A 14426-nucleotide genomic window follows, 5' to 3' on the forward strand; every position below is an offset into this window, starting at 1 on the left:
GGAATATCAATATTATTTTGATTTCTCTCTGTGCTCATTGGGAACTCATTTCAAGGGCTCACCAATCTGTCTTGCAGACCAACATGTGATCCAACTTTCAACTAACATGGCATTTCTATTGATTTCAGGTCTTTAGATAATAACTCTTTCAACCAATTGCCAATAAGACACCTGGAAGGAGGGGAGCCTTCCAGGTCATGGGCAGATTCAAAGATTTTCTTATTGGCAATTGGTTGAAAGAGTTATTATCTAAAGACCTGAAGTCAACAGAAAAGAGTGTCTGGGTTAAGATAAGGGATTGTAGAGACCAAGGTGCTTATTATGCAGATGAAGCCTCCAGGTAGCAGGCTTCAGAGAGAATAGATTATAAATGTTTCTTTTCAGACTTAAAAAGTCTGTTCTATCAGTCTTGAGTTCTCTGTTTTAATGTTAGTGCTGGTCATCTGTGCCTGAATTCTAACAGGAGGAAGGTATAATGAGGCATGTCTGACCCCCACTTCCCAGTATGTCCTGAATTAGTTTTTTGGATTAACTTTGGAATGCTCTTGGCTGAGGGGAGGGCCTGTCCGTCACTTAGGGGTCTTAGAATTTTATTTTTGGTTTATAATTTTTTTGTTCAAAGCTGTTAGTTTTAAACTTCCAACCAAACTTGTGGTTACATTTTATTTATTCATTCATTCTCTTATGTACATTTTTTAGCTAACCATTTTTTTTTTTTTTTTGGCATCTAATGACCTCAATTTATAAATTCATTCTTTCAGCAGATATTTGTGAACCAGATATTTTTCTAGGGGCTGGAGATAAAGTAGTGAATAAAAGAGAAAAGTTTTCTGCTCTCAAGTAGTTTGCAGTGTAAGGGAAAAGAAAGGAAGAAATAAGAAACAAATGGACAAATCAGATACTGCCAGATGATGACCAATGCTGCAAATCCATAACAAGAGTGAGATGATGAAGAGCTGGAGAGTAACAGGAGGAGGTCGCTTAAGTTCGAATGGTCTGAAAGGCCTCTCTGAAGAAGAATTAGGGTGGAATTCAGTCATGAGAATACTTTTACCAAGGCCATGTGGGGCTGAGGGAGGAGCAGATCCCAGGCCTTGAGCATCTGCTATCTGCCAGGGCTGTCTAGGAGACAGATGATTCAAAGTTACACAAGAACAGCTGTGGTCTTTGCCCTTGAGAAGTTTATTGTCTGCAGGAAAATAAAGTCCTGCCTCCAAGGAAGTCCTGATTGGTTGAGAAAATAGATATGTAAGTAAGTCATTGTAACATAGAAAAATTCTCCTAGTAGGTACCACCATGGAAGCAGAAAGAAGGGAATGATCCAGTCTCCCTGGTGTTAAATTAGGTTTAGCCCAAAGCTGCCTCCTTACATATTTGAAGTTCAGATTAATGGTTTCTCTGTATGTAGTGAACTGTAACCTAACTGGATGTGTAAACAGACTGTCACTTACTCCTGGGCCAGTCACCAACTTTTGGCCCAAAGGCAGCCAACTGTTCAAAATGCGTTCAAATAAGGCAAAAGCCAAACTATAATCAATCCAGCTGTTCTGTACCTCACTTTCGTTTTCTGTACATCACTTTCCTTTTTCTGTTCATAAATCCTTTCCAACCACATGGCCACATGGAGTCTCTCTGAATCTGTTAGTTGAGGGGTGGTGGGGACTACCTGATTCATGAATCATTCTTTGCCCAATGAAACTTTGTTAAATTGTACTTGTCAACAGGTTTTTCTCTTGACATTGGGTAGAGCAATGGGTGAGAGGAGACCTTCTAGGGGAATTTGCCTGGGGGTGGTGGGTCACATTGCTGGCTTCGTAAAGCAGGTGTACAATCTACCATGAGTTGCTGTTTTCGGTCATAGAGAAAGATATTCTCCTTGTGCTTCTGCCTAGTTTTCCCTTAACAGGCCCACAAGGGTGTCAGTGATTTATATGTCTTAGGCACCATTTCCCACTGTGATCTCTACACAGCAGGTTGCGGTGTGCCCAGAGCTTCTGCAAGTTGCCCATATCTGCAAGCTGCCCATATCTTTGTCCTTAAACCAAAATCCTTTCTTGAAAATGAATGAGCTTTCCCTAAACCCTGTAATTAGAATACAAATGCAATATTCAAATAGCTTATAATTAAAATATAAATAACTTCCAATAGGCCATATAAATGAGGGTATTAATGTATTATGAATCAGCTAAGGAAAACAGCAAGGACTGCAGTTTCTTCCCTCTTCAGTCTCCTTCCAGCCTGGAGTTCCATTCAGTGAGTGTTTCACTGAAAACATACCACCCGCTTCCTTCCCTCACTAAGCACAGGAGACCCAGAGCCCCTGCCATGTAATCATGAATTTGGCAGATGGTTTTGTTATTTGTCAAATAAATCTCATTCTATCAATTACTTGTGAGACTCTTCAGACAGGAGATCCTTCAGTTCCATGCAGGCTTGTAAATGTCCCTGCTCAGAAATACAATTTGAGGAAAGCTCTTAAGGCACCAAGAGGAAGGGAGTACATGAGAATCTCCTGGTTGGGACTGATCCCAATCTCAGGTCAAGGAGTGAAGGGAGGGAAAAACACTGATAGTAAATGGAGAATAGGAATTGTTTTTCTTTTTTACTCCTTTTCTAATATAAGGGAAGCAGGGAGGGATCTCTTGGCCTCCCTGAGGTTCAAAGGTCACTGACATGAGGCACACGAATAGGAGAAAAGGCATACAATTTAATGTGTATACACGGGAACCTTCAGAATGAAGACCCAAAGACACAGGGGGAATTGTTCATTTTTAGGCTTAGGTTCAACAAAGTATGCAGAGCCATGTAGAAATAGGATTAGACACAAAGGGTATGATCTAATGATGATAGACTGAGTGGGGAAACCCAGCAAGGCCTGTGTGTCTAGATCCTGCTTGGCCTCTATGAGCACACATTCCTTCCTTCTGAGTATGGGGGCAGGACTCTCTAGCAATAGAGTTCTTATGGCCTACAGTCAAACAACGTAAGTCAGGTAATTTCTTTTCTTTTCTTCTTTTTCTTAAACAGAGACAGGGTCTCACCATGTTGTCCATGCTGCTTTCAAACTCCTGAGCTCAAATGATCCTCCCACTTTTGCCTCCCAAAGAGTGCTGGGATTATGAGTGTGAGCCACCACACACAGCCCAGGTAATGTATTTATGGCCAGTTTTTACACAGAAAGGTGGAAGGAAACTTAGAGTCATATTTTAGGTTTTATGGCTAGCTTTGGGAATGAGGGTTTCTATGACCCACCTTGGGAAAGAGTGATTCTAGTTTCTATGACTAGCTTTGGGAAAGAATGGGATTGAGAGACAGGAGGGCAGAAGGTCAGAGAAAAAGTTTTGCTTCTGAGACTACTTCTGAGGTCTTCATTTTGGGGTATTGTTTTCTGAGCCCCAACAAGCCTATATTTTATTGAGTGTCTGCTGTACTCCTGGAACCATGCTGGATGGCTGTTTTCTCACATTTAATTTTCAGAAGAAGCCTGTGATATAGTGATGATTATTCTCATTTGTTCGAGATCAGGAAACTGAATTCCAGAAGATCGAGCAGCTGGATCGTGTAACTTTTGGTAGCAAAAATTTTGGTCTGCCCTGTCCCATACAAACTACTGGAATAGAAATGAACAGGATTGTGATATTTTTGTCATGCTAATGTAAAAAGAAAAAATACTGACTCAGTGTTAATTTTAAGCTATAACTATTGCATAACAATGATAGATACAACTATTATCTACCAATGGTGGTGCTCATTCTAGACTCTAGGCTCTTTGAAAATAGTATTTGTCTTTCTCATCTTTGTGCCTTCCCTTCTTTTCTTTCCCATCACCCTACTGAAAAACGTTGTATTGATACAGGGTACTGGCAAGAGGGTAGTTGGATGAACGACTAAATTAATGGATTGATACGGGTGATTGACACAATCTTTTCTGACGTTTACTTAGGAGAGAAGGATAACAGTCCAGAGGGTAAAGCTTGGGAGGCAGGGAATGTGAATAAATTGAGCTCAAAAAATAAACACCTGGATTTAACAAATGCTGAAGTGAGGGAGGTGTGATTAGCAATGCAGAGAAAAGGCTGCATTCAGCAGCCAATTTAAGAAAGATGATTGAGAAGTTCCGTGACGGAGAGAATTTGAGCGAAAGTCGGTGGGCCTGGAGCAAAGCTCCGGCCAGGGAGAGGAGTCTGTGGCAGGAACAGGGGATGGCTGCGGGTCTGCTGGTCAGGTCACTCAAAAGGATCAGGTACTTCCTGTGCTCCAGGCCCCCTGCAGAAACTTGTCTCTTCTTGAACCCTTGCAAACATTCCAAGGGGTGACTCCCAGCAGCCCCGTTTATAAGTTAATCAGCTGAAGCTTACAAGATCCAGCTGCTCAATTTTCTGGAATTCAGTTTCCTGATCTCAAACGTCCAAGAGCCCTTAAATAACCTGCCCTGATTCACCCAGCCAGTAAGTGGCGCAGATGGGATTTAGTAACATCTGGCTGACTCCAGCGTCTCCTGCTCTGTCTACCGCCCTGTGTTTCCTCAAAGGCCGGATGACAGTGGGAGCTGTGAGATCCCCAGATACTGCAGAGGAATGCTGGGAACATTTAGAAAAAAAAAGAAACAAAACAAAACAAAACAAAACAAAACAAAAAAACCTCCCTACTTGCTTCAGAACAAATAAAGCTGAGATCAAGGAAGCCAGGTTTGGACTGAGGCAAGAGGTCAGGGTGAACTCACACTCAAGGACAGAGTTATTGCACAACAAATATTTATTAAGCAATCACCCTGCACTGAAGGCCTGTGAGAGACGGATCACTGCTTCCAGCTGCTCGGGAAAGGAGAGCCATACGGCTTTCTCACAAATACACATGCCTGTATAACACAACATGCATTGCTGTACCTTGAGATTCTCTTAATACCAGTGAAATGAGTTGGGTACTTTACATAGTGCGTAGACACACACACACACACACACACACACACACAGATGGAGGAGGACTTTTAGAAAGAGCTTGACTGTCTTCTCTGGGTCCTCCTGCAGAAATCTTCAGCAGTCCCTGATGCCGAAAAGAACATTGCCCATTTGCCTGTTTTGCTTCCATAAGGGAAATGTCCTGCCCACCACGCCTTCAAAAGGAATGACCTTCAGGCCTTGTCCTTGGTTCCATTTGACCCTGTCCTCATCACAGCCAGCTGCACTAGGGGTGGGCACTCAGCACCAGCAGCCAAGGCAACAGCTGGCTGGAGACTCATAGTGTGCCCCAGAATAAAGTCAGGGCTGAGTCAACCAGACTCTATCTTGGGAATGTGAATTGAGAAATATAGACTTGAGATCAGTTTGTTCATGAGATACAATAAAGGAAATTAGCTTTGGAGAAAGTTCTTTGTCAGGAACTCTCCTGTTGCACACCCGGTTCAGTCTGGTTTTGCAGGTCAGCATACTTTCAGCTGGTGAAGGGGTGCCAGTATGCCATGGAGCAGGCATCCTCTCTTCCCCCGGCACCTCTCTCACCTGATCTAAGCGGCTGGTGAGCAGCTCACACGGCACACTTTTTTTTTTTTTTTTTTTTTTTTTTTTTGAGACGGAGTCTAGCTCTGTTGCCCGGGCTGGAGTGCTGTGGCCGGATCTCAGCTCACTGCAAGCTCCGCCTCCCGGGTTCCCGCCATTCTCCTGTCTCAGCCTCCCGAGTAGCTGGGACTACAGGCACCCGCCACCTCGCCCGGCTAGTTTTTTGTATTTTTTAGTAGAGACGGGGTTTCACCGTGTTAGCCAGGGTGGTCTCGATCTCCTGACCTCGTGATCCGCCCATCTCGGCCTCCCAAAGTGCTGGGATTACAGGCTTGAGCCACCGCGCCCGGCCTACTGCACACTTCTTACACTTCCCCAACAACTCTCCTAACTCAGACTATTGTCTTGCATCAGTGAACTCTCCATGCCCTCCTTGCTTCCCCCAGGAGATTTTAGACATCTGATGAGAGAGGCTGGATGAGGAGATGGGCTACGCTTCAAAACTCCAGTTTGAACACCTTTTAGCAAGGGCTGCAGTTAGGAGATACCTGGCTGCTCCTCCAGGTTCTCCTTAAAAAAATTGAGGACTCTTCCTACTTGTTGGCTTCAGTTTTGAGGATTTAACTAAAATTATGAAACAGCAGGGAAATTCCCAATTGGCAACCTTTTACAAAAGGATGGGAGCTGAACCTGCACAGTCAAGAAGCTTTAAGGACAAGAATGGACCACCCATGTGCAAAACAAGGCAGTGTGGGAGAGTCAGAGAGGGTTAAAAGTATGAGATCCAGAGGCCCACAGTACTGGATTCAGGCCTGGTCTGGCCATTTCTTGGGTGTGTGACTTGGGACAACATTAACATCTTTCTAGCCTAATTTCTTCATCTGTAAAATGGAGAAAATAATAGTTCATCCAGATAATTATTACAAAGTTAGTCCAAGTAAGCAAAAGCTACCTACAACAGGAAGAGCCCTGGCCCTTGTGGGTGACTTCACATAGGCAGAGATGTGAATGGTGCCTGATCCCCGAATGCCAGGAAAATGAGTTGGGTACTTTGCACAGTGCACACACGGAGGCACACAACACTCACATACACATACACATACAGAGATGACAGAAGTTTAGAAGGAGCTTGTTGGTAGAGAGGAGACAGAGAAAAACAGAGATTATCATGAGAGGCAGAGAGAGTTGAAGAGGTGTCATGGGGCCATGAAAGAGGGAGGGAGGTCAGTTCCTAGAGCTGACAGCTTTCTACTTCCAGCTGTTCTTCCACTCCAAGCCTATAATTGACTAAACAAAACAAAACAAAAACCCACTAGCAACTACTTGTGGGTGAGTCTCTGTTCCAAAAAAGCATAACTAAACCAAAGAGCAATCTCCTGAAATGCTCCACTCCCTCCCCTGGGAGTCTCTCTGGGCAGATCTTAAATACGGGCTTTTCTAGGAATAATGACACTCAAATGTGGAGATGGCTCCAATATAACAATATGCATGTGATAGAGTTGCATCTGCATCATTAGAGCACAAAACTTTCAAGTCAGAAATAGTAAGTTAAAACACATGGAAATTTTCTTTCTGGGCAGAATCTTGCCGTGGCTTTATTACAAATACTTTGGTAGTAGTTCTCTGTGGTAGATTGCTTCCAAAGATGGATGCAAGAGTCTCTTGCAACGTGACCTTGCCATTCCTCCCACTAAGAGGGGGAGTCTCTTTCCCTTCCCCTTGACCTTTGGCTGGCATTGTGACTTAAATTGACTGATAGGATGTGGCAGAAGTGAAGGTGGGCGATCTACAAGCTTCCATTACAAGATGTCTTGCAGCATTCATTTTGGCCCTCCTGCAGGCCCTGAGACCTCCATGTACAAAGGCCTCACTTAGCCTTCTTGAGGACTCGAAACCACAGGCAGAGAAAGGCCTCACTAACAGCCAGCACCAGCTGTCATCAGTGAGGCCATATTAGACAATTCAGACAGCCAAGCTACCAGATGATGTGTCTATAGGTGGATTCACCCAGCTGAGCTCAGCTCGAGTCACTTGCCTACAGAATTGTGAGTAAATAGTGTCTTCAAGCCACTAAAGTGAGGGGTGTTCTGTTACACAGAAACAGATCATGGACTCAAGGATGTACCACTTTCCTCATTGTAAGCAGGTGCTCTTTTAACTATGGAGTAGGAAAGAGGGCAGCACATTCACAAAACCAACCCATAGTAGAATTTGGGCAGCCAAAGTCTAAAGGAATTATTGTGTTAGGAACTTATCATTAAAAAAATTATTATTTAGCCATGTGAACAGCAAGAGTTGGCCCCCAGTTCCATCTCTTAAAGATAGAAGCAAGTGGCTTTAGAGTGGGGTGGCAGAACTTGCTCTTGGGGCTGTTTGCTTTGTGCGAAAGCTTGCCCACAGGAATGCCCATGGGGGTCAACTTCTCCTTAAGCCAGGGTGTCACTTAGGATGGATCTTATTTGCATGTATCAGCAGCAACATCACCAAGGGAATTTCCCTTTTCTTTCCCTTCTGCCAACTATTGCAACTAATTGAGAATTCTGTGACATTTTAGCCGGAGAATATGACCCAGAAAACACATCTGAGTAATAAGGGACACAGGCTGTTGTCACAGAGATGGTGATGTTTTTAACATGGACAAAAAGCTTATCAAAGCAAATGCAAAATCAGTTAATCCAGTTAAGTCCAATTTCTAGAGTAAAGCCTGTGATGGCTGCACATACTCAGAGAGCGTGTCCCAGGTGCGTGCTTTTGACTGTCAAATAGGTTCCATTCTTTTTCATTAAATAATTACCCTGGACTAGAACTAGTCGTTACCCAACTCATTTTCCTTTTTGGCCAAGGAAAATAATCTCCATGGTATTCATATAAGATCTTAAAACGCGACATGGTAAAATAAATACCCTGTTGCTCTTTTTGTTTGTTTGAACCTTTCTATCGGTCCCCTAAAAGGGAAAAACATTCTGCCTCAGGATATACACAGGTAAGTGGGGGAGAGGACACTAAGCACTCATGGGTTCAGTATAAGGGAATCCAAGGACTCTGGGAAATTCTGCGAATTCCCACACATCATGGCTGTGGGCTTCTCAGCACTTGCCTAGGTTCTATTAGACCCCAGCAATAGGAAAAGTGAGGCATGGTGTCTCTGGGGATGAAGCTGTTCTTGGCTAATTTGTGATGTCACACAGAGGATTTTGCTTTGCCATAGGGATGAGACATAGGCATCAAAGTCATCATTTTGCAGCTTTGAAATCACACACAAGTTTGTTTTTAAATGAAATTTAGGTCAACTGTAACTATTCTAAAACTCTGGCCAAAGGGTGGGAGGAGAGTGTTAAGATATTACACTCTTGCAAAATTCAAATCAATGAAATGTTACGTGCAAATTCTTTTAAAAAGTGAAAGGTGTCATATAATACAATATTTATTTGCTAGCTTTTAAATAAATCTTTTTGAAAGAGTATATAAAAAATTTAAAAATTCATTGGTACAAAAATTAATGATAAAATTACTTCATACACAGTGGGTTCTCCTTTTGTACCTAACAATTACATAGAGAAGTATGCAGCCCACCTAAAATATAAAATAAAAAATACAAAAGAAAATGTTCCTTTGAGGAAGTCTTCCACCAGTTCCAAAAATTAACTTAAAATGTATCTGCATTTTCCTAACGTTGGACTAGTTCCTCCTTAACTTTGATGTCTACAGTTTAAAAGGGCCCTGCCTGTAGCTGCCTTAGAAGGGTTTGATGGCATGTCAAAGGATTTGATCTCCTTGGAAGAAAGGTAGAATCATACAAAAATTCAAAATATGTTTTTCTTTACATCCACATCCCATGGGACTCCAAAAAATTTTATCTCCCAAAACATTTATCTCAACCATACTAGTAATTTCTATAATTCGTTGTAGAAAAAGTATGTATTTAATATTTAGGGCTAAGAAACAGCTTTCACTGTGCCTTTTTCCCAGCTGCACACTGTCCTGGATGACTGTCTGGTAGTTCAGATCAACAGAGGTCATTCAGCAGCCCCTTCCCCTCCCTGCCTCCTCCCTATCTCAAATAAAATATTTAAACTGATCCATGTAGTTTGGCTCCATAAATTGATCAAATTCTTCAAATACTCACCTAAACCCTATTTTCTTAATACTAACAATGACAGTCCCATTAGTTTGAAACTATCTTGAAGGACTTTGAGCAAAGAGTTTGACATATCTAGGTTGTTGAATCCCTGTCCATAATGTGATTATGTATTCAAGACACAGTAAGTGGGAAAGATCTAGCAAAGGTTTTGGTCCCATTGAATTCTGCCTTAGTGTTTGGCAGAATAGGTTCTAAAAACTTTTTCTGATATATGTGGAAAATAAGCTGACGCTTCTCTTTATTATTTTCATTCCTCAATATTTACATTGTAGTGTATAAATATACAATCAATATATAATCAAATAATATACAATTAAATAATCAGGTATTCAGTGAATGAATATACTCATTTTTAATATAGTCTCATCTCCTATAGGACAATGATACGTGCTCTGTTCTAGGATATGGGAGACTTAAGGTCTGCTTCTATGTGCTGTGCATCCTTGGAGAAATGAAATAAAAGCATATTTATAAGCTGAGTTTTATTTTAATCTTTCCAACAGCCTCATGACAAACAAGCCTACATGACAAACAAGTACTTCATAAACACTAAAAAGGCATATTATATTAAATGTCTCTAACAAAATTCACAAGATGACATTATGGAAAGTAACTAAGGAAGGTAAGAGGTAGACAATATGATCTCTAATTTCCAGTGTGGAAACTGAGTCTCAGAGAAATTAATTGACTTGCTGAGGCTCACTAGCTGGATGAGCAGAGGCTTTGGAATCCATGTCTCTCAGACTCTGCAGTCCAAGCTCTTATCTACTACTTTGGGTTCTAGTACAGTGGTTTCAGCAGGTCTGGGGTCAAATCGTAGCTCTGCCACTTACCAGCTATGCAGACTGAGTAAGTTACTTTACTTTTTTTCATGTTTGGAATACAGGAATACTGCTATTTAGTCCTGAATATTGGAAGGATGAAATGTGGCATAATATGGAAAGGATTCCCATGTAGTAGTTTCTAAGTCGATGTTAGCTCCTTAATTTTCCTCCTTGCCTAGGCCTCAGTTTCCTTCTCTGTGTATTAAGGAGGTCCTTGGGGCTTTTGAAATATCAAAGAACAGCTGGTTCAATCTTGTCAATTTATAATTTAAGAGAGAAGTGGCTTGCCCCAAATCACAGCTAGTTACCAAGGAGTTTACGTTGTCTTAGCAATAGTTTTTATGATGCTCTTTTTTTCTTTTTTTTCTTTTTTTGAGATGGAGTTTCACTCTTGTTGCCCAGGCTGGAGTACAATGGTGTGATCTTGGCTCACCGCAACCTCCACCTCCCAGGTTCAAGCAATTCTCCTGCCTCAGCCTTCCTCAGTAGCTAGGATTACAAGCATGCACCACCATTCCTGGCTAATTTTGTATTTTTTTTTTTAGTAGAGATGGGGTTTCTCCATATTGGTCAGGCTGGTCTTGAACTCCCAACCTCAGGTGATCACCTGCCTCCCAAAGTGCTGGGATTATAAGCGTGAGCCTCCGCGCCCGGCCTATGATGCTCTTAAAATGAGACTTGGACCTAATTTGAACAAATTATCTAGGATCCTGATACTCTAAGTCCAGATAATTAGCAAAATTGTAGTTACTGTATTTTGTTTGTTTGGGGGTTTGGCCGAGGTTAACTAACACACATTTATTGCATATTTACTGCTAGGTGAAAGGCCCTTCGTAGTTGTTTTCTCAGTCTGAAATGCACTTCTCTCGACTTTTCTTGGCTTTCCATTTCTCATTTTTCAGGTCTAAGCTCAAATATGATCTTTTTGAGAGGCCTTCTCTGCTAGTCTTAATCACCTTCTACCTCCCACCTTCCCCAGTTACTTTCCATAACGTCATCTTGTGTATTTCATTAGAGACACTTAACGTAATATGCCTTTTTAGTGTTTATAATTTACTTGTTTGTCATTTCTCTGGCTACACCGAATATAAACATCATAAAGGGATCTCGTCAGCATGTTTTCATTGTAATACCTCCTGCCCTAAGCCAGAGCATGTCACATGATAGGTTCAAAATAAATATTAGTTTAATGACTATCTCCATCCATTACCTTTCCTCAAAACACTTGATGTCAAAACACTTTAAAATAGAGATGAGGGCTTGGTAATTTAACTTCTGAATTAAAAAAAAAAAAATTGACCTTGGTAGTTAGGGTAAAGAGGTAACAAAATCTTTTTCTCAGGCAAATAGAAAGAAGCCAGCACATTCCACCGCCGTGAGTGACTCTGACTTTAAAGACCATTGGAAGCAATAAAAATAAAACCAAAACCAGCCCAATTAATAAAAATTAAAAATTAATAGTCATTGTAAGTATAGTTTGTCTAAAGTTTTATTCTTAGTATTTGTCATACCTTCTAAAAACATTTGGCCAGGGAAATTTCATATTCCCTTCTTTTCCTGGCTCACAGGAATTACTCTCAGCCACTTGAGCGCCAAATCCAGACACTCACACAAAACTGCAGCCTCAACTGCTTCTGACTGGGGATGAAGGGTGACACACACTTTATTTGGCGGTAGAGCCTATTTGGTCCCACACCGGAATGTGACATGACTCCAGTTTTTAAAACATTACCTTTTAAGGTCACATGCCTTTTGGCCCTTTAACTTAGAGGGATCTGAGAATTGAATTCTTAAACTTTACTCAAAGAAGAACTTGTGTAAAAGTCAAATTCAGTAACTGGTCCCGGAGGGATAAAACAGAAGCAGTACCACAGATGAAGGTGTGCATGCTATGATTTGAATGTGTGTGTCCCTCCAAAATTAATATGTTGAAACTTAACTCCCAAAGAGATGATGTTAATAAGTGGGCCTATTGGGAGGTGATTATGCTGCAAGGGCTCTGCCCTTGTGAATGCAGGAAGTCCTCTTATAAAAAGCTTAGTGTGAGCTCCAGAGCCCCCTTTCTGCCTTTCCACCATGTGGGGACACAGCGTCAATCCCCTCTGGGGGAAGCCCTTCTTAAAAGCAGAGAGTGGCCCTCGCCAGATACTGATCTTACTGGCACCTTGATCTTGGAATTCCTGGCCTCGAGAACTGTGAAAAATAAATTTCTGTTGTTTCTAAATGACCCAGTCTTGGGTGGTTTGTTACAGCAACACTCATGGACTAAGACAAGGTGGATAATATCAAGGATAATTCTGAGCTTGTTCATGTCCAAAAACATTGGCTTTTATCACAAAACTTTACTAAGCAACTTCCTTATTGTGTTTTAAAAAGTTAGGAGTGTAGCAAGAAACATAGTATTTTAGATCTCTGTTCTTCTTAATAAAAAATTGTGATTCTAAAAAATTAACTACTTTTGATTCCCACAGGTGTCTCACAGTTATTGTCTCAAATTATTCCCCGACCCACTTTCATTAATGTAATCTCTATCAAATTCTGAGACGTGTGCTTTGCAAAAATTGAGAGGCAGATCCTAAAATTCACAGGGAAATTCAAGTGATACAGAATAGCCAAAATACTCTTGAGGAAGACTAACGAAGTTACAAGACTCAAACTTCCCTATTCTCAAACTTATTATATAAACTTGCAGTAATCAAACAGTGTGGTAGTGGCAGTACGGATAGATATATAGACTAATGGAATAGGACTCCGAATCCAAAAATAAACCCATACCTCTATGGTCAATTGATTTTTGACAAGAATGCCAACACCATTCAATGAGGGAAAGAATAACCTTTTCAACAAATGATGCTGAGACAACTGAATATCCATTTGCAGAAGAATGAAGTTGGAAAACTAGTTTATATTGTATACAAACATTAACTCGAAATGGACCAAATACCTAAATGTAGGAAATAAAATTATAACGCTCTTAGAACAAAATATAGAGGAATAAATCTTTGTGGCCAATTAGGCACTAGTTTCTTAGATATGACACCAGAAGTACAAGCAGCAAAACAGAAAAAAAGATCAATTGGACTTTATAAAAATTGGAAGTTTTGTGCTGCAGAGGACACTATCAAGAAAGTGAAAAGATAAACCACAAAATTGAGGAAGATATTTGTAAGTCACTTATCTGATAAGGGATTAACATCCAGAATATGCAAATAACTCTTACAACTCTACAATAAAGGGACAAATAACCCAGTTTTTAAAAATGAGCAAATGATTTAAATAGACATCTCCCTAAATAACATATACAAATGGCCAACCCACACGTGAAAGGATTTCCGACAGCATTAATCATTAAGGAAATGCAAATCAAAACTACAATGAGATACCACATCACAGCAACTAGAATGGTTATCATAAAAAAGACAGACAATAACGAGCGTTAGTGAACATGAGGAGAAGTGGAATCCTCATACATCGCTAGTGAGAATGTAAAATGGTGCTGCCGCTTTGGGGAAAGTTCCTCAAAGTTAAACATAGTTACCATAGGACCCAGCAATTCCATTCCTAAGTATGTACACAAGACAAGTGAAAACATGTGCCTGTATGTTTATAATAACCCAAAGAGTAAACAATCCAATATCCATCATCTGATGAATTGACAAGTAGAATAAAAGTATTACTCAAACATAAAAAAGCATGAAGTACTGATACATGCTACTACATGGATGAAAGTTGAAAATATTATGCTCTGTGAAGAAGCCAAACACAAAAGGGTACATACTGTATGATTTCATTGATATGAAATGTGAAAAATAGGCAAGTCTATAGAGACAAAAAGTAGATTAGTGGTTGCCAGGGCCTGGGGAAGGGGAGAATGGGGGCTGACATCTTCTTGGGGATAATGAAAATGCTCTGGCCAGGTGCAGTGGCTCACACCTGTAATCCCAGCACTTTGGGAGGCTGAGATGG

The 14426-nt window shown here is 40.9% G+C and overlaps 1 protein-coding gene across 1 annotated transcript in view; it reads right to left on the reverse strand.

Annotated features, from left to right (window-relative positions):
• STARD13 (StAR related lipid transfer domain containing 13) overlaps window positions 1-14426 on the reverse strand; it is a 553154-nt gene that overhangs the window by 516396 nt on the left and 22332 nt on the right. The window lies entirely within an intron of this gene.

Source organism: Theropithecus gelada, chromosome 17 (genome assembly GCF_003255815.1).
Source record: "Theropithecus gelada isolate Dixy chromosome 17, Tgel_1.0, whole genome shotgun sequence".
NCBI lineage: Eukaryota > Metazoa > Chordata > Mammalia > Primates > Cercopithecidae > Theropithecus > Theropithecus gelada.